Raw genomic sequence first — 27,699 nt, forward strand, 5'->3', positions numbered from 1 at the left:
CTCACACTCAGCATTCTTTCACTTGGCATCACCTGACTGGTCTCATTCTGTGCTATGTGACTAGCAAGGGAACTGATATAGATAGGTATGGTGTCCTCCTGGGTACACATATTTGGCAGTGTGTGCATGATATGTGGGGAAAAAATGGGAGACTTCTGTTTGTTTTTAAAAATACCATTATAAAGCAGGGATTTTTAGTAAAAACGTATCAGCATTGGTTCATTCAGTGGGACAAATCTACCATACTAAATTAAGACTTAATAATAGGGGAAACTGGGTATGGGGTATATATGGTGAGCTCTCTGAACTATCTTTACAAATTCTCTATAAATCTAAACTTTTTCTCAAATAAAAAAGTTTATTTTTAAAAAATTACAAATATCATTCTCAATGGGGAAGCACTGGGAGCCTTTCCCCTAAGATCAGGAACAAGACAGGGATGTCCACTCTCACCACTGCTGTTCAACATAGTACTGGAAGTCCTAGCCTCAGCAATCAGACAACAAAAAGACATTAAAGGCATTCAAATTGGCAAAGAAGAAGTCAAACTCTCCCTCTTCGCCGATGACATGATACTCTACATAGAAAACCCAAAAGTCTCCACCCCAAGATTGCTAGAACTCATACAGCAATTCGGTAGTGTGGCAGGATACAAAATCAATGCCCAGAAGTCAGTGGCATTTCTATACACTAACAATGAGACTGAAGAAAGAGAAATTAAGGAGTCAATCCCATTTACAATTGCACCCAAAAGCATAAGATACCTAGGAATAAACCTAACCAAAAATGTAAAGGATCTATACCCTCAAAACTATAGAACACTTCTGAAAGAAATTGAGGAAGACACAAAGAGATGGAAAAATATTCCATGCTCATGGATTGGCAGAATTAATATTGTGAAAATGTCAATGTTACCCAGGGCAATATACACGTTTAATGCAATCCCTATCAAAATACCATGGACTTTCTTCAGAGAGTTAGAACAAATTATTTTAAGATTTGTGTGGAATCAGAAAAGACCCCGAATAGCCAGGGGAATTTTAAAAAAGAAAACCATATCTGGGGGCATCACAATGCCAGATTTCAGGTTGTACTACAAAGCTGTGGTCATCAAGACAGTGTGGTACTGGCACAAAAACAGACACATAGATCAGTGGAACAGAATAGAGAATCCAGAAGTGGACCCTGAACTTTATGGGCAACTAATATTCGATAAAGGAGGAAAGACTATCCATTGGAAGAAAGACAGTCTCTTCAATAAATGGTGCTGGGAAAATTGGACATCCACATGCAGAAGAATGAAACTAGACCACTCTCTTTCACCATACACAAAGATAAACTCAAAATGGATGAAAGATCTAAATGTGAGACAAGATTCCATCAAAATCCTAGAGAAGAACACAGGCAACACCCTTTTTGAACTCGGCCATAGTAACTTCTTGCAAGATACATCCACGAAGGCAAAAGAAACAAAAGCAAAAATGAACTATTGGGACTTCATCAAGATAAGAAGCTTTTGCACAGCAAAGGATACAGTCAACAAAACTCAAAGACAACCTACAGAATGGGAGAAGATATTTGCAAATGACATATCAGATAAAGGGCTAGTTTCCAAGATCTATAAAGAACTTCTTAAACTCAACACCAAAGAAACAAACAATCCAATCATGAAATGGGCAAAAGACATGAAGAGAAATCTCACAGAGGAAGACCTAGACATGGCCAACATGCACATGAGAAAATGCTCTGCATCACTTGCCATCAGGGAAATACAAATCAAAACCACAATGAGATACCACCTCACACCAGTGAGAATGGGGAAAATTAACAAGGCAGGAAACAACAAATGTTGGAGAGGATGTGGAGAAAAGGGAACCCTCATACACTGTTGGTGGGAATGTGAACTGGTGCAGCCACTCTGGAAAACTGTGTGGAGGTTCCTCAAAGAGTTAAAAATATACCTGTCCTACGACCCAGCAATTGCATTGTTGGGGATTTACCCCAAAGATACAAATGCAATGAAACGCCGGGACACCTGCACCCCGATGTTTCTAGCAGCAATGGCCACGATAGCCAAACTGTGGAAGGAGCCTCGGTGTCCAACGAAAGATGAATGGATAAAGAAGATGTGTTTTATGTATACAATGGAATATTACTCAGCTATTAGAAATGACAAATACCCACCATTTGCTTCAACGTGGATGGAACTGGAGGGTATTATGCTGAGTGAAGTAAGCCAGTCGGAGAAGGACAAACATTATATGTTCTCATTCATTTGGGGAATATAAATAATAGTGAAAGGGAATATAAGGGAAGGGGGAAGAAATGTGTGGGAAATATCAGAAAGGGAGACAGAACGTAAAGACTGCTAACTCTGGGAAACGAACTAGGGGTGTTGGAAGGGGAGGAGGGCGGGGGGTGGGAGTGAATGGGTGACGGGCACTGGGGGTTATTCTGTATGTTAGTAAATTGAACACCAATAAAAAAATTTTAAAAAAATTACATGTAAAATGGTCCATATTTTATGTATGTTTTATGATATTCACAATGTTTCCATTTTAACCTAGTTAAAACATAGGTTCAGCTGCAGGATCCTGGGACTCAACTACATAAAAGCATCTGGAGGCCAGTGGCCCCAACGTTGGGGTGAAGTCTCTTCTTTATCAGGCTGTCCAGAGACCCAGGCTCCTTCTCTTCTTTTTCCTCATCATTACTAGATCTTAACCTAACCCATGTTGTCCACAATGGTTTGCTACCAAGCCCATGCTCTAGAGGGCAGCATGGGGGAGATGAAGGGAAGGGGCAGGTTCCAGAATTTACACATTGCTTTCCCGAAAATCCCATTGGCCAGAACTTGATCCAGATGGCTACACCCAGCTGTTCCAGGAATGGGAAGTGTAGGTTCATTTTGGATGGCCATGTTTAATCCTGTAGAAGAAAGGAAAAGGGATAATAGGTGGCAGCTGGCATTCTATGCCACAATTGATAATTTTATTTCACTTATGACTTAAAAAATAGATGTGCATATATTGAGGGATTAAAAAATATATTTTTAAAAACTGATAGGGGCATATAATCAAACAAGTTTAGGCTGCCAGTTTAAGATACTAGTAAGGGGCTGGGTTGCATTTCTAACTCATGCCTTCTGCATCCTGACCTAGGATTTTTTTTTTTCTAAGATTTATTTATTTATTTGGCAGAGAGAGAGGAGAGAGTAAGCAGGAGGAGGGGTTGAAGGAGAAGGAGAGAGAAAATCTCAAGCAGATTCCCCACTGAGCACAGAGCCCAGTGTGGCGCTCAGTCCCAGGACCCTGAGATCATGACCTGAGACAAAAGTCAGATGTCTAACTGACTGAGCCACCAAACCTCTCCCGTGATTCATGACTTTACTCCAAGGTCCAACCAAGTCTGCATAACATGTGTATGTTTCTCTGCTGCCAGGTACCAGACACTCCAAAAGTGTCACCTCCTTTGGATCGATTTCCAATTCCCCGGATCAATGTCTCCTGGTTCCCAAGAAGCCTATTTGTTTTCTTTGGAGGATATTTATTTCAGTCAGGAGGACTAGGGCATGAAGAAAATAGGTGAGGAAGGACAAGGACAGTGTCTGGGAGAGATGGGCAGACAGAGAAAGAAACAATGCCAGATAAAAAGAGAGAGAGATAAGGAGAGAGTGGCTAGACATTGGGCTTGGAGCCCAGGAGAAAAGACTGCAGAGGTGGAGAAGGGCCAAGCAGAGGGGAGGCCCACAGAGTGAGGCTAGCCCAAGAGGAAGTGGACATTTATCTGGGGACCTGTGAGGCCACTTATCCTCTGAATGGTGGGGAAGGCCAGCAGTGCACAGGGTGACCTGGGAGCAGCCCTCCCGATGACTGCGGACTTACCCAGCCTGCTTTGCCAAGGTTTTTCTGCTCCAGAGGTCATCTGGAGAAGGGAAGAGAAGAAGGACTATTTTGTAGGGGGGAGGAGAGATTCCAGTCACTTCTCTATTTCCCCTCTGCCCACTCTCTGCACACTTTTTTGTGCAGACCTTGCATTATTTGTATAGGTGAATTTCTTTCTGTGTCTTTCTTATCTCCTAGGAAACCACATGTGCCCCAAACCTCCTCCCCACCCCCCGCTCCTTGGTGCTTAGGGAAACAGAGGCTCAAGCCAAGTGGAATGGGATCACTTAAGTGCCAGAGATGATTTCCATGTGGGTGAATGGGGAGGGCTTCATGAAGGAGGTGTCAGTCTTGTGGGGCAGGAAGAGACTTTAACAAGTAGAGAAGGGATGAGGAAGAAGGATATTCATGGCAGAGGGAACCCTGTGATCAAAGGCAGGAAGCACGGAGTATGCTAACGGAACGAGGAGGAAGGAAGAAGGAGGGAGGAGAGTATCAGGAAGCTGGAGCTGTTCACTGTACTGGCAACAAGAATGCAACAAAGTGATTTCCCTCAAGTTACAACTGATAAACAAAACTCTGTGTTTCATGTTCTGTCTACAGAAGATAGGGTCAGGACCAGGTGTCAGGACTCATGGTCTGACAATGGGCAGCATTCTGTAAGCCCCACTGTCCCGGAAGCCCCGGGCATGTGGCTTTCATATCTGCAGAAGGATGTTTCTTTCTCACCCAAATGGCCAGAGCTTCCAAGTCCTAGCCACTGGGGTCATCCCAGCCACCACAAAGTAGCTGGTGAGGCAGGGAGCAAAGCTGTAGAGCAAGCAATCAAACATACAGGTAGTCAGCCAACAAATAATTATCTTTTCTCCCTTCCCACTGGCTTCTGTACCACTGTCTCTCTATTTTTTCTCGAACCTCTCATTACATTAACTTGTATGACATAAGGTGTTCTAATTATCTTCCTGCTGCTAGTGGTGCTCCTTCTCTGCCTCCTTTGCTCTTTCCTTTCCTTCGTTCATTACATCAATGGCCTTCGCCCATTGCTTTCTTCCTCCCTGCACACTCTGGTAATTTTTACAAACACTCTCATGACTTTCATGGTCACTTCTATCATATAGGTATTTCTCTACAGAGGTGGTATATTAGTTGAAATTCTTTTGGCAACAAGCAACAGAGACCTTGACTGCTGGCTTAAATAAAAAAGTACATTTATTATCACCTAGCAAGGAAGCCTGAGGTCATTTCTGGAATTGGATAGCTTGGTAGATTGATGATATCACTAGAGTTCATTTCTTTCCATCTTTCTGCTCTGCCATACTTAGCATGTTGGTTTTTGCCCTCAGCCCTGTCCCCTCCTGGTCACAAAGTGGCTTCTTTAGCTTCCGGCGGTCCATCTCATAGAGTCACATCTAGAGGCAGACAAAAGGAAGATTCTCTTTTCATCATTAAAAAAAAAAAAGAGAGAGATGAATCCTAGAAATGTTTAGAATCCTCTTAGCAGACATTTTTTATTATTGAGAAATGTATGACATACCCAAGTTCAAACAATGGTAAGAGGAAAGGAGTTATCTGTGACTATTTTGGGCTAATCAAGATTCACCAACAGTACTAGGGTCTGAGGCTGGGTTGGGGTCTAATATCCTCTGGAAAATGACCACTCTACATGTGAACAAAAGTACGGTACAGTTAGCTAAGACGGGGGAAATGATTGTTGGATAATGAACAGTGTCTGCCACTGGTGTGACCAAATCTTTGTCTTCAACCCAGAAGTTTCTTCTAAATCCAGTCTTGGGATCCCTGGGTGGCGCAGCAGTTTGGCGCCTGCCTTTGGCCCAGAGCGCGATCCTGGAGACCCAGGATCGAATCCCACGTCGGGCTCCCAGTGCATGGAGCCTGCTTCTCCCTCTGCCTGTGTCTTTGCCTCTCTCTCTCTCTGTGTGTGTGTGTGTGTGTGTGTGTGTGTGTGTGTGACTATCATAAATAAATTTTAAAAATTAAAAAAAATAAATAAATCCAGTCTTGTGTTTTCATACCTTCTGATATTTCCATGTAGATGTTTTAAAAACCTCAAATATGACCTGCCTCCCATTGAGCACCTTCCTCAGAACAACTCCCTCTCCTATCCCCTCATTTGCAATGACCTCATCATTCTCATAGTCTCCCAGGCTGGACATTCTCTGCTTGCCTTTGGCCTCCTCCCTTTCCTTGTCCCCATGTCAGTCATTAATAAGAATACCGATACAGCTGAGAGTAAAGGGGAGATGTGGTCAGTGCGAATGCCCAAGTCAACCAGAGATAGCAAATAGTTTTTATCTTTCATACTTACTTCAATGAAATAATAACAGCTACCTGAGCCTTGTGTGAGGCAGATTCTCAGACCAGGGTAGGCTCTGGGAGAAATAGTGTCTTGAATGACTAGCAAGTCTGTCTTGGACACTGGAGAACAAAGTAGTGAGATACTTGCCATGTATTTATTAAACTCGTGCTGGAGTTGGTTTAGGGAAGTTGAAGGGACCAACTCTGGGAAAAGTATCAGCCATAATAAGATTAATAATAGTTAACCTCTACTGAGCACAAATTATATAGCAGGCTCTGATGAGGACTTTACATGGGGTGTCTCACTTGATAATCCCAATGACCCTGTAAGTAAGTACCATTATTACTACCATTGGGGGAACTAAAATTTGATTAAAATGACTTGCCCAAGATTATGTCAGACAGGATTCAGTCAGGCTCATAAGACTCACAGCCCTTGTTAACCAAATAACCAGGATACTGGATCAGCATCTTCATTTCCCCTCACTAAGGTACTCTCCTCAAACCTGAAACGTGCACACAAACTACCTATGGCTCTTATTATTTATGTATATTTTTTAGAAGGGGGAGAGGGACAGAAGGAGAGGGAAGAGAATCTTAAGCAAGCTCTGCACTGGGCATGGAGCCCAATGCAGAGTTCAATCATACAACTCTGAGATCATGACCTGAGCCAAAAGCAAGAGTCAGACACTTAACCAATTGAGCCATTCAGGTGCCTGACCTATGGCTTTTATTAAAATGCGGGTTCTGATCAAGTGCATCGGGGTAGGATCTGAGATTCTGCATTTCTAATTCATTCCCAGGAAATGCTGATGCTGGCAGTCCATGGACTACACCTTAAGCAGCAAGCTCCTAGAAAGTGAGCCTTATCAGTGCAGGGTCTTTGTCTGCTTCTCGTGTCTCCTAAGAACATGGCTCATCTATTTCCTAGTCTACCTATGTCTGCATTGAATGTATGCAAAATGATGTATGCCATTTACAGACCTGCTCCATAGATACCTCCCATGAAATCCTCATTTCACCCTTCTCTTCCCCTGTCTGGCAGCTGCATGTTGATAGCCAGACATCTTTGAATGTCATGTTGAAGATGGCAGAGCCTCTCTTAGCCTGTGTCCTTAAATGATATTGTGGAGTAGCCCCCCACCCTATTATCAGGTGGACTTTAAGTGAAACAGAAGCTTCTCTTGTCTTAAGCCACTGAGATTTGGGGCTCTCACGGCTATAATAGCCAGCATTCTCTTAACTAATAAGTTCCCCTCTTTTCAGATGAGAATACTGAAGTCGAGAACAGTAAAGTGATCTTTCTAGGACCATGAACTAAAGAGATTCTAGCTAAAGAGAGAGATGGAACTAGAATCCAAGTCCTCCCCCCTTACCTTTCCCTGAACTTCAGTGGCGACTCACCTCCTGCCCTCTCAAGGTTTTTTCACCTTGCGTACACCTTGCTCTTCCTTTGTATCTTCTGGGGCTGATGCTGGGGCAGAGAGTGGGACAGCAAGACAGAGACAGGCAGAGTAGAGAGACCCAGCTGTGAGAAGGAACAACCCTAAGAATGTTGTTGATAGGTCAGGGTGCTGCCAGCCAAAGATTCCTGTCATTGTTTTCCTGTATTGAACCATATTAGAAATTTTTTTTTAATTTTTATTTATTTATGATAGTCACAGAGAGAGAGAGAGAGAGGCGCAGAGACACAGGCAGAGGGAGAAGCAGGCTCCATGCACCGGGAGCCCGATGTGGGATTCGATCCCGGGTCTCCAGGATCGCGCCCTGGGCCAAAGGCAGGTGCTCAACCGCTGCGCTACCCAGGGATCCCCCATATTAGAAATTAAGCAGCGAACTGATCTCTGTTCACAGGTGACATGATATTATATGTAAAAAACCATAAATATTCCACCAAAAACTGTTAAGCAAACAAATTTAGTAAAGTTACAGGATATAAAATTAACACACAAAAATCAGTTTTGTTCTTGTATATTATTGAACAATCTGTAAAGGGAATTAAGGAAAAATTTCATTTGTCATAGAATCAAAAAGACAAATAGATTTAATCAAAATAGATTTAATCAAGGAGGCAAAAAAAATGTACATGAAAAACTACAAAACTTAGCTGAAAGAAATTGAAGACAAATAAATAAAGAGACATCCTATGCCTACAGATTGGGAGATTTAATATTGTTAAGATGACAATACTAACAAAACCCCAATGACTAGATAGATAGATAGATAGATAGATAGATAGATAGATAGATAGATAGATTTAGATATAGATAGATCTAGATGTCTATAGATCTATAGATATAGATCTACATATATATATTGATGAAACTAGAAAAACCCATCCTAAAGTTCATATGGAATCTCAAGGAATCCTGAATAACCAAAACGGTCTAAAACAATCTTGAAAAAGAATAAAGATGAAAGACTTGAACTTCCTGATTTCAAAACTTACTACAAGTCTACAGTAATTAAAACAGTGTGGTATTAGTATAAAGATACACATATAGACCAATGGAACAGAATATAGAACCCAGAAATAAGCCTTCAAATGTCTGGTCAAATGATTTTGACAAGGAAATCAAGACTACTCAATAGAAAAGTACAAATTTTTTTCAATAAATGATGCTGGGAAAAACTTAATATCTATATCCAAAAGAATGAAATTAGAACCTTATGTGGTACTATATTTTAAAAATTAACTCAAACAGATCAAAGACAATAAATATAAGAGGCAAAACTATACAGCTTTTATAAGAAAAAGGAAAAGAAGGGAAAATCTTCATATTAGAATTGGCAATGATTTCTTGTATACGACACCAAAACCACAATTAACAAAAATAAATAAATAAATTGAGCTCCATCAAAATTAAAAACTTTTGTGTATCAAAGGATATTAGGGGAGTGAAGTGACAACCCACAGAATGGGACAAAAAAATGGTCAATCATATATCTGATAAGGGATTAATACCAGGATATATAAAGAGCTCATGAAACTCAACAACAAAAAAACAAACAACTCAATTAAAAAACGGCCAAATAACTTGAGTAGACATTTCCCTAAAGAATGTATACAAATGGCCAATAAGCACATCAAAAGATCCTCAACATCACTAGTCATTAGGGAAATGCAAGCCAAAACCCCAATGAGATACCATTTCATACCAATTAGAATAATTAAAATCAGGGATCCCTGGATGGCGCAGCGGTTTGGCGCCTGCCTTTGGCCCAGGGCGCGATCCTGGAGACCCGGGATCGAATCCCATGTCGGGCTCCCGGTGCATGGAGCCTGCTTCTCCCTCTGCCTATGTCTCTGCCTCTCTCTCTCTCTCTCTCTCTCTCTCTCTCTCTCTGTGACTATCATAAATAAATAAAAATTAAAAAAAAAAGAATAATTAAAATCAAAATTTAAAAAACAAAATAAATGAAAGGGAGAATGTGGAGATATCATAAAATTTATGGATTGTTTGGTGGCATGTAAAATGGCCTAGCCATTATGGAAAATAGTTTGGTGGTCCCTCAAAGAGCTAAACATAAAGTTAGCATATGATCCAGCAGGTCCACTCTTAGATATATACCCAAAATAATTGAAAGCAGGGATTCTAACAGATACTAGCACATCAATATCCATAGCGGCATTATTAATGATAGCCAAAAGATGGAAACAACCCAAGTCTACATTGACAGAAATCAACAAAGTATGGTATATATATGTAATAAACTACTATGCAGCCATAAAAGGGAATGAAGTTCTGATACACACTACATAGATGAACCTTGAAGGCATTTTGTCAAGATAAACCAGATAAACAGGACAAAGAGTATATGATTTCACTTATAGGTAGTACTTAGTGTAGTCAAATTCACAGAGACAGAAAGTGGATTAGAGGTTTCCAGGGCTAGATGGGGTGGATGGGTGGAGATTTATTGTTTATTTGTTAATTAATTATAGGGATTTATTGATTAATGGGCAGAGAGTTTCCATTTGAGATAATAAAAAATTGTGGGGATCCCTGGGTGGCGCAGCGGTTTGGCGCCTGCCTTTGGCCCAGGGCGCGATCCTGGAGACCCGGGATCGAATCCCATGTCGGGCTCCCGGTGCATGGAGCCTGCTTCTCCCTCTGCCTGTGGCTCTGCCTCTCTCTCTCTCTCTCTCTCTCTCTCTCTGTGTGTGACTATCATAAATAAATAAAAATAAAAATAAAAATAAAAAATTGTGGAAATAGTGGTGATGATTGCATAACATTATGAATCTATTTAATTGCACTGAACTGTATACTTGAAAATGGCTAAAAAGTATATTTTGCCATAATAGAAAAATATATGGGAGGTGAAGGAAGAGAGAGACAGAGACAGAAGGAGAGAGACTGATTCAATTATCAGTGGTAAATGATTAGAGAGTCTCTCAGTGCTACTGCTTTCTTTATCCAAGCTTGCCTGGTACAGACTACCCTTGAATAGTTTGACAGGTGCTCTCAGGTCATCATACCTGAGGACAGTAGGGAAGAAGGAGGGAAGAAGAAAGCTCTCAGTCTCACATCTGATTCTGGCTGGCCCCTGATCAGAGAAGAGTTTGTGGTTAGGAAATAGGAACCCCTGAAGGATAGATTTTTGTTTTTCAACCCTGGTAAATTAACCCTTCAGCTTCTGGGGTTGCCTGCTTGCCATCCCTGCTCCTTCCACAGAACAACTGAAATGAGAAGCTCAGCCCAGACTTAAAGGAGCCCCATAAGTTTTCAAGACCATCATATTCCCTGCAGCCTCTGTATCATGCGTTACTAAATGAATCCACATTTTCCGATTTTCTGTTGCTACCTCTGCCTCCACTTCCAAAAAATATGAATTCAACATTCATTTCAGCACCATGGGAAGCCTAGTCTTTCCCAGAGTCCTCTCCAACATTTCCCATGATCCTGCTCAGGAGTTTATATTTTCATGGTTATATTTACCTTCTAATTCTTGCCCTTAAGAAATTCTGGATTCTCACTTACATTTTGATGCCTACCCCCATGCCAGGGCAGCTGTTCTTCCTCACCCTTCTCTTGTCTAGTGTTCAGACTACAGCTGATTCTCCTTCCCCTAGAGCAACATGAACACACAGTTATTGTACTTAACAGACTTTCCCAAGGGTTAGGAATAGCTAGCTGGGTGGCACAAAGAAGGAAAAAAAAACTACATATTGAAGGTCAGACACCATTGCTTCTAGAAACTTGTTAGCCCTTCCCTGACAGGGAAGATTTTTCACTGGCCACGCCCCCACTCAGTTGCTGGGGATTCCTTCTCTGAAGACCCTTGCACCCATCTCCTCTCTTACAGGGTCCCAACCTTGTGTAACTTTCAAATGTCTGTTTAACAACTCACTAACATACTTTTATTTATTTGTTTGTTTAAAAGATTTATTTATTTCAGAAAGAGAAAGAGCACACGTGTGCACTCTTGAGTTGGGGAAGAGGCAGAGGGAAATAAGAGAAATCTTCAAACAGACTTCCCACTGAGCATGGAGCCCAGTGCAAGGCTCAATCCCAGGACCCTGAGATCATGACCTGAACTGAAATCAAGAGTTGGATGTTCAACTGACTACACCACCCAGGTGCCCAGCAATTTTACTTTTAAACTCAACATCCCACTGAATTCTGAGATCTTCCTTTGCATATCTAAAAATCCCTTTAAGGAGTATCCTTAAACCCCAGATACTCTACCATCAGGTACACAAAGAATAAGAGAAACTCTGAAATTACAGTTTCTTTAATTTAGGCTGGATCATATCTTAGGAAGGCAGGACTCTCTCATCTACAAACCAGAGCCAATCCCAGAGGCTATGAAGTTCTTCTCTTCCCATTACACATTTCCCTGGGTTTTAGCAAAACTGGAGATAAGGACTCTGTCCAGCTGAGGCACTGTAAGGGCTTGTTGGATTGTCTAGACAAAGGTACCTGGGGCTGGAGACAAGCAAGTGTGCAGCCCTGGACACTGGGCACTGTAGGGTGAGCCAGGCAAGAATACCCAGGGGTGGTACCCACTGAGATCAAGTTCTTGACCTGCCAACTCCTTCTGTGTATAGAGGCTCTTTGGATGAAGTGAGTCTCCGATTGTGATTAAGCAGGTTAGGGAGAAAAGGAAATTCATCTGGACTGGATGATTCTAGAAAGAGATAATGTCTTTGCCAATGTTGGGGGAAATAGAGCCAGGAGAGGCCTATCTCACTCTACTTGAATAATGGAGAGATATCGTGACAATGCCACAGGATGGACATCCTGACTAATGGAATAGAGAATGCAGAAACAGACCTGTCTGGATTTAGAACTTTGAAATGTGGCAGAGGTGGCATGGCCAATTGAAGGGAAAGGGGGTGCTCTTCAACAAACAAAGCTGGAAAAAAATTGTTAACCATTTGGGAAAAGAGGAAATTTGTTCCCTACCTCAGACCATATAAAAATAAACACCTTCAGATTGAAGTAATAGTCAAAGAAAAAAGTTAAAAAACTTAACTTTAGGTTTCAGATTTTAGATTTAATAGAAAACACAAGTGGATATCTTCTAGACTTTGGAGCAGGGAAAAGTTTCTCCAACAAAACACAGAAAGTGTTAATCTTGGAGGTATTAAAGCAAAAAAAAAAAAAATCAAATGACACCTTAAAGAAACAGGTTGGCTTAAAGAACGTATAAAGAACTCCTGTAAATCAACAGGAAGTGCATAAACAGCCCAGTAGAAAAATGGGCATGAGACATGGAGAGGTACTCACAGAAGAGGAAGCATGTATAGCTAATGAACAAACACAACTTCATTAGTGATTAGAGAAATACATCCATTCTGTTGGAAACTTTAAGAATTTGACCAAACCAAATGTTAGCAGATGTAGATCCACACATCTCTCATTGCTTATAGGTATGTTAATTGCTACAACTACTTTGGAAAATCTTCCCATATGCTACAACATAGTAATTTCACTCCTAGTTACATAAACAAATTTTTCACGCTCCCCAAAAGACATTTCATGGCAGCATTGTTCTCAATAGCAATAAGAAAGGAGATTTAACATGAATAATTCATACAATAATATTCTACTGTGTTCAAAACGAATGAACCACTGTGACACACAATATGGATGAACCTTAGTAGTATCATATTCAAGCAAAAATAAGTCCCAAAATATAACTTACAATAATCATACTCTTTGATAAAATTAAAAACAAAGAAATATAAGAATACATATAAACGGAATAAAATTATATAAAAAGGAAAGCAAGGAAATGACATATCCAGAATTTAGTATATTGGTTACATTATATTAGTGGAAGAGGCCGGGAGGATGAGATGAAGAAAAGCCACATGTTGGGTGGTATGTTTCTGGGAGTTTGTTATACTATTAAAAATAAGGAGAAAAAAAAATAAGGGACACCTAGGTGACTCAGTGGTTGAGTGTCTGCCTTTGGCTCAGGTCATGATCCTCGGGTCCTAGGATTGAGTCCCACAGGGCTCCCTGTGGGGAGCCTACTTCTCCCTCTTCCTGTGTCTCTGCCTCTCTCTCTTTGTCCCTCATGAATAAATAAATAAAATCTTTAAAAACAACAAAATAAAATAAAAATAAAATTGAAAAAACAACAACCCAAATAAAGTTATGCATGAAACAAAGATGAGTGTATCATGAAATAAGCATTATGATTGACACAGTTCAGAGTAATTGAAATCCACTTAAGGAAATAAAAGAGGATGGGGGAAAATGAAGGGCTATTGTAAAAGAAATGTTCAGGATTTGGAATCAGAAGATCCCGTGTGTAACTTTGGGAAAAGTTACATAATCACTCAGACACTCCATTTCATGCTCCATACGTGGGTGAAAGTAGCAGGAGCAACACCAAATAAGTTTATGGTGAGGGTTAAATAAGAACCCAATGTGAAAGCCATGTGCCTGCTGCCCAGCATCGCACACACAGTGTCTGCTTCCTGGCGTCCCCTTCTGCTGTGCACACCACCCCCACGTTTTTGCACATGAAGATTAGGGAATAGCGAATATTAGGGGCACCTTAATGAGGAGTCACAGAAGAGCAATACTCAGAATGAGGGGAAGGAAGGGGAGTCCAACTCCTCTGTCTGGGTGATAATTAGGTTGGGGATTTAAGGGCTGATTAAACGTATCAAAGTCTGTTTTTTCTCAAGAGTGAACTCCCTCCCCCCATCTCCTCCTTTATAATCTTTTGTATCCTAGTGATACCCTCGTGGTGATGTCAGTCAGAAAACACTGTTTTTTAATTTTAGGTTTTAGAGGCAGCTTAGCATGGTGGAATACACATAAGCTTCTGTAGCAGATGACTAGGGCTTCCCCATTTCTGGGTTTCCTCTTTCCCCGAACACAGAGGAGTCAGGGGGGTCCATGTGAGTGATCTGTTTACAGACTATGGGTGCAAGTGATATTGTCCACTCATCTTGACATCTAACTGTGGAAGCCCCACACATCCCTCCAGCCCTCTCTTCCTCAGACAGATGAATCACAAAGGCCACACGTGAGGGTAGCAGAAACAAGAGGTAGAAAGAGACAAGGTTGCTCAGTGGCCTAAAAGAGAGAAGCAACCCTGGGAGAGACACTCAGACCTGTAGCAGCTTTTGCATGGGTGAGAAATATACTTGCTCTCTTTTTTAAGGTTTTATTTATTTATTTGTGAGAGCAAGAGACAGAGAGCACGAGCAGAGGGAGAGGAAGAGAGGGGGAGAGAGAAGTAGACTTCTTGCTGAGCAGGAAGCCCAAAGAGGGGCTCGATCTCAGGACCCTGGGATCATGACCTGAGCTGAAGACAGGTGCTTAACTGACTGAGACACCCAGGTATCCCAGAAATATACTTTCTTTATGTATATGTATATATGGCCACTCACATTTCAGAGTTTATTTGTTATACAGCATAGCTTAGCTTAGCCTCCTACAACTTTTTCTCACACACTCTTGGGTTTAAATGCTAATTCCATTGTTTATAAGCTATATGACCTGGAACAAGTCCCTTAATGAGCCTGATTCTTAATTCTTTGTCTTAAAATGGTAACAATATTTAATTGGGTATTCTTATCAAAATAAACAAACTAATGTGTTAACGGTTCTTTTTGCAATGTCTGAAACAGAGTAGGTACTCATAACTCATGGCTATTACTATTACTACAACGTCTAGTCTCTATGCTAAGCACAGTGGGAAATCCAAAAAAGTATAAGATGTATTCTCCCTTCCTTAAGGCAAATGGATGATTTGGGAAAATAGCCCATGCATTCAGGAGAACTTGACAAAGCCTTACAAGAGATTGTTGATACAACTGAACACACAGTCAGTGCTATTAGACCCAGGAGGAGGGAATGTGGCAAGGACAGCAGAACAAGGTCAGGGACTACCACCCGACTCATCCTGAGTCATACAAGGACTTGTGCTTCTCGAGTCCTCTAAAGCAGCAGGTGCAAATGTGAGATCCTAAGTCCCCATCTGTGCCTGCCTGAGGATCTAGCTGGCACGGGATGGTGAAAATCTTTGACCACGACTGGTTGATCTGATTAAAAGATTCACAAGGCCTGCACAGATGTGGACCTAAGGAAAGGAGAAGGCGGAGAGGTTTGGGAACCCTTCATGTGGCCAACCTGGTGGCAGTGGGATGGATCTAGGGACTTACAAAGCTCTTCCAGCCATAAGAGGTTAAACTGTGAGCCACAGCTATAGAAGTCCAAGATGTTTATGGCCCTTTGCTGAGCTGAGAAAATCATTCCTTCAGAGCTTAGAGTCCATATGAGAGAGCCAAGAATAGACTGGGCAAGAAAGGAGCCAGAAGAAGCCACTGAGTCATTAAGGATCAGGTTCCTGTTTTTATTAAGGGTCTGACAGATAAAACTCAGAAGCCTGGCCCAAAGCCAGGCCGCAGGGATGTGGCGTGGGTTGCCAGGTTAATGTTCAGAAGTTGAGAAGTTGTCAGAGCCTTCACTGGGTGATCGTAATTGCAAGCCAATTAAGTATGCATTACCGCATCTGAGGAAAAAAAGCAGGTTTCCCCCACCCACCAGCTCCCCATCTCTGTCAAAGGAAACTGAAAGCAAATTTATGACACACAGATTTGGCCAGAGCCTTAGAGACGTTCAAGACTTTGGGGCATGGAGCCTTTGTTTTCAGATCTAGAATGACTTTGTCAGATCTCTTGATACCATCTGCCCAAATCTCAGCCATCTGAGTAATTTTCTGTATGGTCAACTCTGTGAGCAATTCAGGCCAAAACCAGGGTCTGCATGGTGCCTCAGCATGGACCCATGTTTCAAAAAGCACTTTCTTTGTTCTCTTCAGACCATTTCTTCAAGCTACTGTGCAGCCCTATGCCTATGCTCCATGCTTACAGACTGGGAAACTGAAGCCAGGGAAGGGATTATCTGTGTGGGTCATCTCACAATGGTTTAGATGAGAAGCTGTGAATGAACCTGAAATAGCCTTTTTAGAGTAATATTTCACTGAGTTCCATGCAGCTGCTGATTTGAGACTTAACTTCATCATCTTTAAACCAGGGATGATGTGCAATAACAAAAACAATAAAAGAAAGAAGAAAGAAAGAAGAAAGAAAGAAAGAAAGAAAGAAAGAAAGAAAGAAAGAAAGAAAGAAAGAAAGAAAGAAAGAAAGAAAGAAAGAAAGAAAGAAAGAAAGAAAGAAAGAAAGAAAGAAAGAAAGAAAGAAAGAAAGAAAGAAAGAAAGAAAGAAAGAAAGAAAGAAAACTAGGGATGATGCATGTTTCATAGGTGCGCTATGGGGTTCCATGGAGGTTACCACTGAGGAAGTTATCCAGCTCAGCATACGTAGCACATAGCAAAAGGCCTTCAGGATGAATTTCAGAATCTGAAATATGAATTTCCAGGAAGGGAGCAGGACCACCCAAGGGAACAGTGTCATCCCCATGGCCACAGCTTCTTTGTCACATGTTGGTACTCTCCCTCTTTCTCTTTCCTTGCTGGCAGCCGCCCAGTCTCTCTGTGTCTCCCTGGCTTCATGTCATGGATGTGCTGGCTTGTGTTTGGGGGAGACGTTCCTTGATCCTTAGGAATGGATTTTGGAGTCAAAGAAAGAAAACCTTTGCCTTCACCTTGAAATGAGTCTAGAGCAATGATTATAGGAGCTTGGGGAGTGGTCAAGGGCAGGTTAAGGTCAAGGACAGACCAGACCTCTGCAGCGCTAAAGGCAAACCTACACCTACAACCAGCATGGGAAACTTTGGAAGGGAAGCTCTTCCCTCTTAGCTTTCCTTCCCCCCTCTCCCATACAGCTTCTTATGACATTTTTGTGGGCAATTTTGCCCCTTTATTCAAAGCAGGATAAAGATGCTGGGGCTGGAGAGGACCATGCAGTGCCATCTATCCCCATCAACAACTCTTCTCCTCCCAGTTAACTTCTCATTTGCAACATGTGGATGATCACTCCCATCTGACAAGCTCTTTGTGCAGACTTGAGTTAATGCAGTACCTGACACATTCTAGGCCCTCGGTACCTGATTTTGATAATGTTCATGTGTTGGGTGCCACATGTAGTGCTGGACACTGTACATAGTAGGATTGCCCTGGCTCCTATTCTTAGATATCCTGTAGAGGTGACACAGCACAGATGCCTCACATCCACACGTCCAGTAATTAGGCTACATAGACCTGGATCCTCCTCATGTGATTTGGTCCTCTCCCCATGTTGCCCATGTGCTGTGGGATGAGCCCAAATTTGTCCCTCTTTAAAATGGAGACCAAGAACGTAACTCTGTGCCTCATGAGAAAGATCACCAGAGAAGTCACCATGTTTTATTACAGACTCATTGGGAATTAGTACCAATCACACCAAATGACCTATCCTAGAGATATGCAGTAAGATTTCTGGAGATAGGGAACTAATTAAACAAACAAAAATACATATCCTCACAAGAGATCAGGAGACTTCTGGGATTCTAGGATGCTCTATGTATTGAAATAGGTGATGGTTACATGAGTTATTCATTTTGAATAATTCATTGAGCTAACCATTTTTATTTTTTTGAGCTGAATATTTTAAAACAACGATTGTATTGAGATATAATTCACATATTTGTAATTCATCCATTTAAATCATACAATTCAATAGTTTTTGGTATATAGAAATATATACAGATACATAAACTCATTTATTATGGTCAATTTTAGTACCTTTACATCACCACAAAAAGAAACTGTACCCTTTAACTATCATCTTTCTGTAGCTCCCACCTACTCAGACCAAAGCAATCACTAATTTACTTCCTGCCTCTATAGATTTGCTGATTCCGCACATTTAGTATAAATGGGATCATATAATACGTGGTTTTTTGCAAGTGTCTTTTTTTCATTTTGCATAACATTTTCAAGATTCATCTGTGTTGTGACATGTATCAGTATGTATTTTTTATGATCAAATAATATTCCATTGTGTGGATATACCACTTTTGTTTATCAGTTCATCAGCTGACAGACATCTGGGCTGTTTCTACCTCAGGGCTATTATGAATGTGCTATAAGCATTAGTGTACAAGTGTTTGTGTAGACACGTTTCCATCTCTTGTGGGTATGCACAAAGGAGTGGAAGTGTTGGGTCATATGATAACTCTCTGCTTAACTTTTTGAGGAACTGCCAGAAAACAATTTCCACAGTGGTTGCACAATTTAACTTTCCCATGAGCAGTGTATAAAGCTTTTGATTGCTTCACATCCTCACCAATACTTGTTGTTATCTGTCTTTTTGATTATAGCCATCCTAGTGGGTGTGCGGTGGTATCTCTCACTGTGGTTTTCATTTGCATTTCCCTGATGACTAATTATGTTGAACAGTTCGATTTATGTACTTTTTTTTAACATACATCCTACTTTAAAACATAGTGTTCTTTTAAAACACACTTGGTCCTTGACCCTTGATACCTGTAACAGTTGCCTGCCTGGCCCTTAAAGAACAGATCTCTGGAGGCTGGAGGTTTTGTATCTCCCAAATGGAATTCACTTCTTGGGTTAACCAAGCCATCTTGGTACCAAGCTAGACTGGAACTCCTCTCCCTTCCAGCAAAAAATTTCCCCTGGATCATACATGGATGGGTGCTGAATGTACCTGTGTGTGGGTATATAGCTTTTCCCATACACTCAGGTAAATTCAGGTTGTGGAATAGAGTAGAAGGCTAGGATTCGGATGTAGGTTAGCCATCTAAAAAACCCTATGTGTGACTCACGTCCTTATCTTTTCATTAAGGCACCAAGTCCAGGGCAAGAAGATTGGTGTACTCAATCCAGACATGGGGCTTAAGAACAGAATCGTCTCTGGAATAGGTGAAGCGTAGCCCTTAACAACATGTGTTACTTCTCTTATTTTACACACAGGGTACCTGAGGCTTAGAGCAGTAATTAACCCAAGCCTTAGAGCAATTTAGACTGCACGTGTAGTCGGGGGGCTAGCCACTTCTGTGCATGCCTCTGATCACTTAGGCTATTCTTCCTCTGCTGATCAGTGGGCTGAGTTCTTCCTTTTCCTCTTATTGGGTATAAGATCTTAATGTTTCTAGCTTCATTCTGGCACTAGGTACCACTATTGTTTTGAAGGTTAAGGGAAGTGTGTTGGTTGGTTCTCCAGGAAGCAGAGGCTGAGGTGGAATTAGGAGTGCACAGGGGGCAGCCCAGGTGGCTCAGTGGTTTAGCGTTGCCTTCGGCCCGGGTCATGGTCCTGGAGACCTGGGATTGAGTCCTACCCATGTCAGGCTCCATGCAGAGATTCTGCTTCTCCCTCTGCCTGTGTCTCTGCCTCTCTCTCTCTCTCTCTCTCTCTGTCTCTCATGAATAAATAAATGAAATTAAAAAGAAAAAAGGAGTGCACAGGATTTTGAGGGGAGCATGTGTGAAAGAAGGAAAGCAAGCAGAATTGGGCGGGGGGACCCATAAGATGCACACCTAAAGTCTCTGCCAGCTCGATGGGGAGCTACAGAGGAAGGACTGCTCAACCGAGGATTCTCCCTCAGGGGAAAAATAATTGGGTCTTCATACAACCACCTCACTCCCGCCTGGTCCCTCCAAAGTAGTTGAAGTTGACCCTGAGGGAGCTAAAATCTGGCACCTGTTATCTAGGCACGCTCTTCAAGTCCTTTCTTAAAAGGGGAGCTGAGGAGTACATGTCCTCTTCTGCCAGGGCTCCAGGCAAAGCCAGACATTCACTTATTGACTGAATCATGAACTACAGACCTGGGATATAAACTGAAGAACAGGTGGATTCCAATCTCCCTGCCCTCTCTTTTTTGTGGGTCACCTCATGAGTGATGTGTCACTGAGCTGGAAGGACTCTGCAAGGTCTTTGGGCCTCAGTATTCAAGGACTTGGGGACAGATGAATTACCTCACATCCTTTGTGCTGTTACTGTAGCATGAATTCAGGTCTCTGCTGTGAGCCACAGTCACCATAGTCCTTCTCACCATGTTCAAACAGCCGCTTTCCCCAGTATCAGCCAGGATTCTGAGAATACCAAATCTTCTGTGGTGCTAGATTGCTAGTGCAATACAAAGGTTAATACAAAAGAAAATTCCAGTTCGCTTTGTCTTCCAGAAACTTCTTTTTGGGACAATCACATGCTATGCCAAATATAGAATGAATTACAATGACTTTCTGGGTTCTGTGATCCTAGGTTCCCAATTTCCCCTCTATAAAATGGGAATTACTGTGATTGCCTCCCTCCTCATCCTAAAAGGGCTGTAGAGACTTCAGTGGCATAATGGAGGTAGAAGCCTTTGAGCACCTCATTCCAAAGTTATCAGAGCATCTTTTGCCTAAGGCTCTTGAAACTTCTTAAAAGCACCACCATATTTTCATCAAATAAAAAATTGCCCAAGAGAGATCTCATTACAGCACTTGGTGGGAATCTGGCATTCATTCTCACATTCCCCTATGATCACAGTCTTACCACAAAGGGCATCTTTCTGCTGGTTTATCTGCAGAGCAGTCTAGGGCAGAAGGCAAAAGCACCAGAGTATCTTGCTCACCTCCTCCTCTCTGCTGGGGCCCTGGCTGTTGTTCCCCAGTGTGGTCCCCAACACTCTGGTCTCCTTGGCATGGTTATTCTGTTCGCCAAGCTAACTTTTATTTAATTCAATTTCTTACTGGAGATTCATTGAGAGTATTTTTGTCCACTGTTCAAACTCATGAGACTAGTATGTTACTGGGAAGAGCATGTCCAAGGTGCTGTGGGAACAGAGAATGCAGAAGACAAAGCCCGCTAACATGAGAAAGGACTTCCCTTCACTTCCTCATTTACAGGTAAAGCAGACACAGTGAGCATGTGCCCAGCCATGTGAGACTCGGTTCACCTGATCGAAGTAGCCTGATTCTTGCATCTAACATTCTAAAGTGAGGTGGACTCAGTTTACCTAATTGGAGTAGCCTGTTTCTTGCTTCTAAGGTGTAGAGTGAGGTGGAATGAACTTAGGTTTTAGAGTGATGGGCTCGGGCTCTGCCACTTACCGTCTGAGCTTGTGCAGGTGACTTAACCACTAAGAGCCTCAGTCTTCTCGGCTATAGAGATAATAACTCCCTCCCTTCAGGAGTGCTCTGACCAGAGATAACATATGAAGAATGAATGAATCGTAAGAGACAATCAATAAGGGATAATTATTAAAATCATCACATTGTCTGCTAGAAATCAACAAGTAGTTATTGGATCATACTCTATCTATTCATCTGTTCAAACATCCTTTCATTCATATAACATTTCTGAACTCAGAGTTGTGTTGGACTCAATGAGAAGTCCTACCAAGAAATAGAAAGCAGTTTCCTTGAGTTCAAAAAACTCAAACTCAAGTAGCAAACAATAAACTAGAGAGGAATCAAATTATAAAATGGAAACCATCACACCTTCTTGACCATGCTGTTAAGAGTGGAGCGTATAGGCCTGCAGCCTCAGCCTCTGGCCCCAGGTGGGTTCACTTAACAGGTAGCCCAACTGGAGTTGTATCTTACACAGGGACATCGGCAGTCTGTGAATCTGCTATGAACCCATGAAGCATGAGTTTTAGGCCTCCTCATCTGGAAGAGCTTCTTCCAAGGTTCTGTACCTAATTTTGTTTTTCTTACCTATAGAGGGCCCCCCTAAATTACATAAACATCAAGCCCACAAATCTTTAATTATCCCTTATGGAGGATTGAGTTTTAAAGTCGGAAGGTAAAGTAGTAATCTACAGGTTCATGTCTCACAGCATGCTCTCGGAGAGTCGGGAGCACTTGGATGAGGTGAAGAATCAGGATACCTTGAGATCTGAAAGGAAGGTACAAATCAAGGCAAGACAAACAGTGGAGCAAGGATTTGAAAGCTGGAAGCCTCGTGGAGTGAGAGAAAAAATGAAAGGGGCAGGTGATGCGGGATGTGAGGGTAGAGAAGTATACTTTAAGCAAAATACTCATACAATGTTTACATTACATGTGCAAGAATAGTGTATAACGCATAATGGTGGAAACTTGTTTGGAGTCACACTGATCTGGGCTCTACTTATTTGAGTACTGTGACTTCTCAGACAGGTCAAGGAACATCTTAGAATTACTTTTTCAATTGTACATGTTAATAGTAATACTCATCTTGAAAGTACTTTTGAAATTTCAGATTACAAAATTAGGGAGATGTTTTGTGGAAATTATTTGTAAACTGTAAAGAGCTCTGTTTACCAATATTGGTTCTAATTCATTGTACTCATACTGCAGCTAGAATTTTCTTGTCACCCGGGCACTGAGGAGGTGGTATATATATATTTATATATATAAATTTTATTCTTGTCACCAACATGATAATAGTGGAAAGCACCCTTAGGGGGAAAAAAAAAAACAAACCCCAACCCCTAGTACTTCCAGAGTGAAAGCTCCAGCTCATTATGATTTTAAGCAATTCCCTAACTTCCCCAAGCCTCAGTTTCTCTATCTAAAGCATGGAAGTTCTTATACTTTGCCCTTAAACATCAATGAGGTAATATCTTGACCAAATTTATCTTTAAGTTCCTTGGGAGGAAACAAATGAAAACCATCCGATTCACTTTCTTTATTCTGACCTTTTCTAGAATGTGGAAAGGAGAATGCCTCAAGACTTTGAGGAAGCACTGAGTGCCACAGCCTCCTGTGGGCCGGACTGTAATGAGAACAACATTGGTTGAATGCTAGCTGTTGGACATACAGTTTTGCCTCAGTCCCCTAATGAACCTATATCCTTGCCATTATGGTTTGCATTACAGAGATGAGGAAAATGCGGCTGAGAATATTTGAGCAACTAACTACCTCAGTTACCACCTCTGGTAAATGGAAGAGCAGAACTTCAAACCCAGGTCAAAGCTGGAGCCTCCTTTTCCTGGTGTTCCCAAGTTGATTTTTAGCTCCTTTGTGTCTAGGGCAAAGAGGATTGAACCTATGTTCTACAGGGAGTCAGGCTGGTCACAGGTAAGATGACATGAGGCTAAGACTCTTGTAGACTCAGCAGGTTGTGAAATTGCTAGTTATTGTTTTTAAACCAGGGAGAAAGATTCCACACGTGCTCTTACAAAAGAAGTTGGCTTCCACATCTCATAGTTTTTGCCACCCTTGCCTTTTCTGGATCAGTGTCCAAAATAAAAGACTGTCTTCCCTATGTGCTATGGCTGCTTCTGGTAAGCTGTCTCTTCAAAGGTCTAATCAAGGAGGCCATCATGGTGCCTACATGTCACAGAAAGAATGGGGCCTCACATCTCCACAATGGCAGAAATGAGTTCAAAATCAAAGACTACCTCAGTTTTGGAGCATTTCCACTTGTGATGTTTGACATCCTTCAGACATGGTCTGAGACACTGACAGGACCAGCATCTTCTCAGCATCCTATTATTGAGGAATAACAAGGATGGGAGGAGTTCTCCTGCCACAGATACACCTGTGGTACTAACCATCCTTCCCACAGCCCTTAAGGCAGTGTCTCTTCTCCATCCCGTACACACCCCACTTGGTTCACAGGTCTCAACTATTAGATGAGTAATAAAATAGGATATAAGCCTCCCTTCTGGCCAATCCCAGAGCTAAAGTAACATGTTCAAACACCCTGTTATTATTATTACCAATGATAATAAGAGGAATAATGAGCAAGAAGAATTGCTTTTACTAAATAAATCAGGAAAATGCACTTTACAACATGTTCCAGAGACATGTCAAGAGGCTCTCTAAATGCTTGGATGATGTTGGATCATGCGTTGCTCACCATTATGAGGGAGTTTCTCTACAATTACTGGTCTCTTAACAGCAGGTTAGGACTCATCTTATAAATATATAATAACATAAACGGGCTTTCTGTCTATCCACTACTACATTATAAGTGTGTGTTTTCTTCCTATAAACCCCTTTTTTTAATAGGTGTGTTTTGGAAATGATACCATAATTGTAGCCATTTAAAGACTAAGATATTTAACCTTGATCTGTTGCTATTTTTCTCAATTTTGGAATTAAGAGGGAAATCGTAGTTTCCTTAGCTCTATAGCCTTCTCTAGGGTCAAGTGCTCTGAACATGCCAAGCATACAGTAAAGGTGCCCAATAAGTGTTTTTTTTTTTTTTTTTTTTTTTTGAGTGAATGAATAACTACAGAGATCTTATGGGTCAGCTGCATTGCTCCCTTGCATCCTAATGGGGCTATATCTGAAACTATCCTAGAATGGTAGCAATAATAATGTAGGGGAGTGACACCTGACTGGCTTAGTTGGTAGAGTATATGACTCTTGATCTCAGGGTTGTGAGTTCGAGTCTCATATTAGATGAAGAGATTACTTAAAAATAAATTTATTTATTTATTATTAAAAAAAATTTTTTTTGAGAGAGAGAGAGCACATGTTTGCAGATCAGTGAGGGCAGAGGCAGAAGGAGAGAGAGAATTTTAAACAGGCTCCACACCTAGGATCTCACAACCCTGAGATAATGACTCAAGCCGAAATCAGGAGTTGGACACTCAACCAACTGAGCCACCCAGGTGCTCCAAAAAGAAAGTCCTTAAAAAAAAAAAAATAATGATAATGTAGGAGAGCACACAGCCTGAGAGCAAATATGTCCACAGTTGGATTTCAGTGTTTGGTTAAGGGCTACACAGTCTTCAGTGTGCCTAGTATATTTGATGCCTGGAATAGATCAATTTATTATTCACTCCTCCCTATTTCCTCAAAATTATTTTCTATAATAATCATTTTCTTGATTAGTTCTACAGTTTTAAAATAATAACTTAAAAAAGATAAACAATAATATTAAAGATATCCAAATTTAGGAAAACACTTTAGGCATGGTCCAAAATGAACTGTTACCAAGGAAAATATTATACCCTGCAGTTCACACTCTGTTCTAGTGTTTTAGAATTTAAACCCAAATAAGATTCTGAGTCCTTACTGCCTCTACATTCACTGCACTGTTATCTTTTCCAATGTCTGGGTTTTTTTTCACCACCATCAAGAAATTCTCCAGATCTCAGTGGACACTGTCTGGGTGCCTCACAAATTTAACTCAATTCTGATGCTGTCTACCTGGATACAGTGTCAGATCCCACAGGTAAGGGCTCAGTCGTACAGCACTCCCCACATTTCAGACACCAATCTCAGGTTCAGGTTATTACTTGTGCTTCTAACCAATCAGCTATAAATCAGAGGTACCTATGACCCACTCCTTGGGTTGATTAATTTGCCAAAGCAGCTCACAGAACTCAGGACACCAGTTGTTGTTGTTGTTTTTTGTTTTTTGTTTTTTTTTTTACTAGGTACCGATTTATTACCAAGGAGATTACATTGAGTGAGGTCCAGAAGGGTCTTGAACACTAGAACTTCTGTCCCAGTGGAGTTTGGGAAGTGCCATCTTCCCAGCTCACAGATGCATTCAGTTCACCAACCTTGGAAACTCTCTGAATCCTTCCTTTTGGTTTTTATGGAGGCACGATTACATAGTCGTGATTGGTTAAATCAGTGGCCACTGGATAGTCTTCAATCTTCAACCTCACTCCCTCCAGGAAGGTGTGGGACTGGAAGTTCTGACACTCAAACCTTGGTTGATTCCTCTGGCAACTAGCCCCCATCCCTAGGGACTTTCCAAAAGTCACCTCATTAACATAAGCCCATTTGTGGTGGAAAGGGGCTTGTTATGAATAACAAGACACTCATTTCACCTTTATGGCTCTGAAGTGATTTTAGGAACTGAGGACAAAAGATCGAATATTGTAACAAAAGATGTTCCCATTGCTCTTATCACTCAGGAAATTCCAAGAGTGAGAAGCTGAGCCAGGAACTGTGGACAAAGACCAAAATATATATGTATCACCCCGTTTATTTCAAATCGGCTATATAAATGTGAGAAGATATGATACCACAGGGAGCGAAGATATGAAGTGAGTCTGGAGGAGAGTTCCAACAATTCTGAACCACTATGCCCTGGAAACATACCCTTGGAAACAGAGTCCTTTAGTGAGTCCTCAGGGGTAGGGTGGGTCAGGGAAACAGGACTACGTAACTGGGAGTTCTTGAAATTAACTACTATATGGAATACAATGTTCACTAAAATGGGCTAATTTGAGTCATGTAAGTGTGTATCTGTATGTATAAACTCAACAGTAATCATAGCAACTATTTAAAACTGAGACCAATATAAGGTTTGATGGGGCAGGGAGCATTTTTTCAATGACTTTGTTTAGAAGTGCAGGTACATGTCAGGTCCATGATTTCAGTTTCATTACTGTTTTTAAATTCTCTACAGAAAATGCTCCTCATTATTGTCTCCTTGCAAGCAGTCCATCCTCAGACAACTCATACTAAAGGAGCTAGGGAAGACAAGTGTGACCTAGCTGCAAGGCCTACTCGTAGAGGAGAGGTGCTCTTCTCAGCACTGCAGGGCCTTCACCTCTGCCAAAGCAATTTAGTAGTGAGTCTGATGTCCTTTATTCAAGGGAAAATAATCCAGGGATTAGGGAAGTATAGTGCCTCACAGGCAGGGGGATACTTCCTGAGGGATCTGGGACAAGTTTGAATTTTATAGAGCCTGAGAAGAGACAATGCAGAAATGGCAAGACTGGTTAGCAGGTCCTATTTTTCAGAGTAAGATGAGCTAGCTAAAGCTGAGCTGGAGGACTGTGATTGGAGTATGTTACCTCCCCTGCCCCCATAGATGTTTCCTGAAAGTACAGGCTGACTTAGGTTTAGATTTGTGACCTGGTCCGGGCCACTGCAGTGGCCTCCATTATGTGGGTCCAGACATATGAATTAACCTTACCACCTCTCACATCGGTCTCTCTGCCCAGGGAGCTCATGTTTGAGTCCAGTAGGGTTGAGGTAGCGGTAACAGAAAGCGCCACTAATTAAACCCTGTGAGATTGTCGGGTATGACTAACTCTGTTAGGAGGTCATTCTAGACAGAGTATTACCCCAAAGTAACAGGACTAATTTTGCCCCCTTGCTATATATAGAATGTCACGTGGCTGAGGACCTGCTGTACATGCAGTACCCAGTGCCCAGCAGAGGGTGACAAGCT

At 41.5% G+C, this 27,699-nt stretch overlaps 1 long non-coding RNA gene across 3 annotated transcripts in view; it reads right to left on the reverse strand.

Annotated features, from left to right (window-relative positions):
* Positions 1-2,572: 2,572 nt before the first annotated feature.
* The window catches only part of LOC140617631 (uncharacterized), a 44,805-nt gene continuing 19,678 nt past the window's right edge, over positions 2,573-27,699 (reverse strand). Inside the window, exons 4-7 of one of the 3 annotated variants that reach the window (XR_012017810.1) lie at positions 21,675-21,761; positions 20,556-20,706; positions 11,186-11,273; positions 5,107-5,293 (exon numbers count right to left, since the gene is read on the reverse strand). This is a non-coding gene — a long non-coding RNA (uncharacterized lncRNA). Of the gene's footprint in view, positions 2,929-5,106; positions 5,294-11,185; positions 11,274-20,555; positions 20,707-21,674; positions 21,762-27,699 lie in introns of those variants that run through there. The other 2 variants (XR_012017812.1, XR_012017811.1) reach the window with 2 other exon arrangements.

This window comes from Canis lupus, chromosome 25 (genome assembly GCF_048164855.1).
Source record: "Canis lupus baileyi chromosome 25, mCanLup2.hap1, whole genome shotgun sequence".
Taxonomy (NCBI): domain Eukaryota; kingdom Metazoa; phylum Chordata; class Mammalia; order Carnivora; family Canidae; genus Canis; species Canis lupus.